Source organism: Capra hircus, chromosome 5 (assembly GCF_001704415.2).
Source record: "Capra hircus breed San Clemente chromosome 5, ASM170441v1, whole genome shotgun sequence".
Lineage (NCBI taxonomy): Eukaryota > Metazoa > Chordata > Mammalia > Artiodactyla > Bovidae > Capra > Capra hircus.
Genome location: NC_030812.1, coordinates 26680139 through 26685885, shown reverse-complemented (window position 1 = coordinate 26685885; position 5747 = coordinate 26680139).

Sequence of the window (5747 nt, the reverse complement as noted above, 5' to 3'; positions counted from 1 at the left end):
TAAAAAATCCAGACCTATTCCAGAGCAAACCCACAGGGAAATAGAAGGCAGAATCCAAATCTCTAAATAGTTAAAAAAAAAAAAAACAACTGAGAGGAAAAAGTTGAAAGGAGCTGGACTGAGTTAGGTACAAAGGGCACAACCATAAACGGCAAGGCCATATATGGGAAAGCAAATCACTAGGTCAGAAAGCATAAAGAAACATTCAGGTTGAGCATGGAATATGTCAGGCAAAGGTGACCGAGGTCAGGGCCATGAGGAAGAACCATTTAGGACTCTTACAGGCTGCATTTATCAGTGCTGGCTATAGGGAGCCAGGTCAGACTCGTGACTTAGCAATCAGCAGCTGCCCCCTACAGTTTAGACCAGGGCAAGAAACCCAGAGTTGGAGGCATCATTGAGCTCATCAGGTGCTGTGAATTAAAGAACTGATCTCTGCCCCATTTGAACAGGAGTGACAACAGAAGCTTTGAGTCACTGATGAGAACTGATGAGTCACCAAATGCAGAGCTCAAGTTCCAACTGAGTGGGTTAAGCTGACCCCCAGGAAAGTCTTATTTGGGGTATACAAGGTTTTACTTTTCTAATTAACATCTATTTTCAAATGTTGATTCATTGTCACCAAAAAATCTCATATTTCTGGTTTATCTTGCAGAAACTGGAAGATCTGGCGACACTAGGCGTGATAGTAAGAGGCTGAACTGAGCTGTGACTGCTGCCTTTAAAGAAAGTGTGTGGGGTAGGCTAGGCTACAAACTAGAGGAAGGAGCTTAGAATGAAGATTTGTTTCTTGTTCACTCCAAGTCCAGGGTCAGTCGGACAACTCTCTGGAGCAGCTCTCCTCCTGGCAATATCGCAGGGATCCAGATTGCTTACACCTTTTCCGTCTACTTCAACTTATATTCTCCGTGATCAGCAAGGAGCAGCAGCTGTTCAGATCAAGCTGCTCCATAGCTTTTAACATGCTTCCTACTTGATGGGACGCAGCTCCTCCACTGCCAGTCTGTCTCCCTCCCCACCCCTCAGCAGGGAGCTGAGAAATGGGGAGTTCATGGATTGGGGTGAGCAGTAAACATCTCTGCCGCATGGAGCAAGTACTCTGCATGAAGTTTGCCACAATGCCTATGAGGCTGCTTAAATCATTCCCACTAGCTGCCTAGCTCCTGGAGGTATCTGCATCCTTAGCCTTTGGGCAAAAAAAGAAAGAAGGGCTGGGAGAGAGCCTCCTCAAATGCTAGCTCACAACAGAATCCTAAAGTGGCAGATGTCTTCCAGCCTTTCCTCTCCTCCCCAAGGTAGCTGGCTGCCAAGAGAATCCACACCCACACGTAGCCATCTCTTTCCCACTCTTCTGGGTACACCACTGAGGAATGCCTGCTTCTTCTCCAGAGATGATTCAAAATGTGCCTGAGCCACTGCATACTTCAAATTCCTCATAGTCAAGAATACTGTACGATATTCTATCCATTTGACTCCCCCTTGCATTGTGTTTTTTTGTTTACCTTTGTTCTGCACAGATGCGTAGCAACAGAATTGCAACAAAAATCTGCACTCCTAGGCTCTTGAAAGTACAAATCCCCATGTAAACTGTTATTCAGGAAGACAATTCATGTGCCATCCCTTTCAAGTGCTTGCTTTACATATCTTATTTTTCCCCCAGCTAGTTTTTAAAATTATCATCAATTCCTCTTTTGCCTTCTTTTTGATTAAATGTCTTTAAATCCCATATTAATTAATTTTAACTATATTTCTTTGCATTATTGTTTAAGTTCCTGTTCTAAGGCTTAGAATATCTATCCTTAACCTTTCATAGCCTACTTAGAGTTAATACCGTATTTCTTCAGACAGAAGAACCATCATCCTTTACACTATAGTTGTAAATAACACAGACATTACACCTGAATACATTACAAATCCCACAAGACAATATTCTAAAATTTGCTTTTGCTCTTAACAATGAGATGAATTTCAAAGACATTTAAAGGGAAAAAAGTCTTCTTTATGCATCAGTCTACTATTTCTGAAACTCTCCATTCTTTCCTGAACATCTGAATTTCCTCTGGTGTCATTTATTCTCAGCTTTCTTCTTCTGGCATGCTAAGAATCTTGTTTCTCTGTTTTTAGACCTCTACAGTTCATGGAAAGCCCATGGCCATTCAAATCCCCTGTACACAATGTCACTTTTTTTCTGAATGCTTCCAAGATTTTTCTGTTATCATTGGTGTGTGTTCAGCATTTTGACTATGATACACCAATGCAGTTTTCTTTTTATTATTTAGGGTTTGCTGAGCTTCCTGAATCTTAACCAAATGTGAAAAGTTTAGGGGTACTATTTCTTCAAATATTTTCTACCCCAACTCTCTCCTCTCCTTTTGAGACTTCAATAACATGCTCTATTTTTTATATTCTCCACAGGTCCCAGAGAGTCTGTTCACTTTTTCTCCAATCTCTTTTCCCTCTCTTCCGATTTGATCATTTCTATTGATCTACCTTCAAGTATAGAGACTCTTTCCTATCATCTCTATTCTGCTTGTAATGTCATCCATGAAACTTATTTCAGACACTGTATTTTTTATTCTAATGTCCTCTTGGTTCTTTTCATATTTTCTATGTCTCTGCTGAAATTTCCTACCTTTTCACTCATTACAAGGATATTTTACTTTAACTCATTGAGCACTGTTATAATAGCTGCATTAAAGTCCTTGTCTGATCATTTCAACATCTGGCTCATCTCAGGGTTGGTCTCTGTTGTCTTGTCGTCACATTTTCCATTTTCCTCACATGCTGAACAACTTTGATTCAAGTACATCATGTATATTATGTTTTGAAGACTCTAGATTCTGTCATATCCTTCTGAGGCATGCCACAGCTAAGGGTTCCCAAAACTCAAAGATTCCTCCAGCTGCAACTAAAACCCAGTGCAGTCAAACAAATAGATGTCTACACCCAAACCTCTGGAACCTGTGAATATGTTATATTATCTAGCAAAAGGGAATTATGGCTGCAGATGGAATTACGGTGGCACACCGGAAGACCTTAACAAGAAGAAGACTATACTGGATTGTCCAGGTGGGCCCAATTGTATCACAGGGGTCCTTAACAGTGAAAGAAGGTGGCAGAAAGAGAAGTCAGAATCAAACTCATCAATACAAGAAGTATTCAACCCAACATTTCTGGCTGAAAACAGAGGAAGCGGACCATGAGCCAAGGAACATAGCCAGTTATACAGAAGGTGGATAAGGCAAGGAAACAGAATCTCCCACAGAACCTCCAGAATGAATGCAGTCTTGCCAACACTTTCATTTTAGCTCAGTGAAACCTATTTCAGGCTTCTGACCCAGAGTCATAAAAGAATAAATGTTTTTTAAGCCACTAAATTTGTGGAAATTTCCTACAGAAGGAACAGGGAACAAATGTATCCTCCAAAAATGTTTATGTTTTCATTTTAGCAAGCAATTAGACTGGTTGGACCCAAATTACCAACTCTCTTTCTCACATGAGGCAGATATCAGCTCAGATCTCAATTCAACTCTTTTTTTGCTTTCCTCAGCTGAATTGTTCATGCATTCATGCTTCAATGACCAGTCAGCGGTTTGGATAAAGTCAACAACAGAATTCAGGCTCTCTTCTTTCCAGGATTCCCTAACAATGCTCGGAGAAAAGAGACTATAAACGCATGGCATCACCTAAGTGTTCATGCCAAAAGCTTGGGAGAGTTCCTTCTCCTGTGCCCTTTTACATCTAGTCCACTTCCAAAATCTGCATCCATCTCTTTCCATCTCTACACTCATGTCTAAAGCACCAGCTTCTCTCACTAGGATGACAGCAGCCAGGGTTGCCTTATTCAGCAGGCATAACAGACACAGTGCCTAGACACCACCATACTTTAAGGGCCCCACAAAAACATTTTAGCTTATTTTTAAATTATAAGAAAAAAACATTTAGGTCAAAGAAAATATATTTTATCAATATGTTGGTTTTTATACCAGGATAATCATAAAATACAAATTTTAATATTAGGACTTCCCTGGTGGTCCGGTGGCTAAGAATCCTCCTTCCAATGTAGGGGGCACAGGTTCAATCCCTGGTTGGGGAACTAAGATCCCACAGGCCATGGGGCAATTCAGCCCATGCTCTGCAACAAGAGAAGCTACCATGTGCTGCAACTAAAGAAAGCCTACAGGCTGCAAGGAAGACCCAGTGCAGCGAATAATGTTAACACTGTTTTAAAGGAGAAAAGGGCCTATGAAGGCAAAAGTGCTTAGGGTCCATGAAGACATTATGAGGTCCTGGCACCAAGAATCTTTTAACTGATCTTTCTCTTCCCATCAGTGCAGGTGTATAACCCACTCTCCATTCAGTAAACTGAGTAATCCTGTTGTTGTCATCACTGTTGTTTAAAGTATGACCTCTATACACTAAGTGCACAGTTCTTGAGTGTACAATCTGAGGTACTTAAATATACACTTATGTAACCATCACCCATATCAAGATAGTAAGTAACCATTTACAAAACTATGTCAAGTCCTCACACTCCCCTGCATAAAATCTTTCCACGCTTTCCCAGTCCACTTGGAATAAAATCCAAACTCCTAAACCTGATTTACAGAGCCTCACATGATTGAACCCCAACATAGTTCTCAAACCTCATCTTTTACCGCGCCCCCCCTTCCCGTCACCAAACTGAGACTCAAACTTGCCAACATGTTCCTGTCCTGGAGCATTTGATCTAGTTCCTCAGGGGGTTGGCTCTCTGTAACTGAGATCTCAGTTCACATGTCACTTCCTCAGAGGCCTTCCCTGACCATGCAATTTAAGTTGCACAAAATCAGCTTTATCAAATTACCTTAATTACCTCTAGAGTGCTTAACATTTCTAATATTTCATTTAATTACTGCTTATTGTCTGTCTTTCCCTCACTGAACTATATAACATGCTTTGGAGCAGTTTTATTCTCCAGTTGTACCCAAAATGCCAATAAAAGCGCCTGACACGTGGTAGGAGCGCACAGCAAATTTTCATTGAATGACTATCTATGGGGTTTCCCTGGTGGCTTATTGGTAAAAGATCGTTCTTCCCATGCAGGAGACGTGGATTCCATCCCTGGATGGGGAAGATCCCTTGGAGAAGGAAATGTCAACCTACTCCAATATTCTTGCCTGGGAAATTTCATGGACAGAGGCGACTGGCGGGCTACAGTCCACCGGGTCTCAAGGACAACCTGGCAACAAGAGGAAGCGCAGATAGCATTAGACGGTGAAATCCTAAGGGCCTGAGTTTGACTGAATTTAGTTTGCAAAACGAAGGATTAAAAGATTTTTAGTAAAAGATCATGGCAAGTAAGTGATGAATGTTACCTTCTTTTCCTTCTAAACATCCCCAATTAAAACCATCCTTAAGCAGAATGGTGGTTTATTTTGCTTTAACAAAAAGCGATTTACAAAGAAACTCAGAATCTTCCCAGGAAACCAATTGTGGCACGCCCATTCTGGATTCCAGCCCGCCTCCAATCGGCGCCAGAGAGGTGGAACTTGACAACGCCGCACCACCCCTTCCGTTTACCGCACAGGCAGGAAGTCTGCGGATCAGGAGACCCCGCCCCAGGCTGAGACCTGCCCCTTGTCCGCGCGTCGCCCTACGTAAAGCGTGAGGGGTTTCGCGACAGCGCAGGCCCCACCCCTTTGGCCACATGTCGCGCAGGTCTTCCCGTCGGATGCCGCGTCACCTCCTCGCGCTGCTTTACGAAC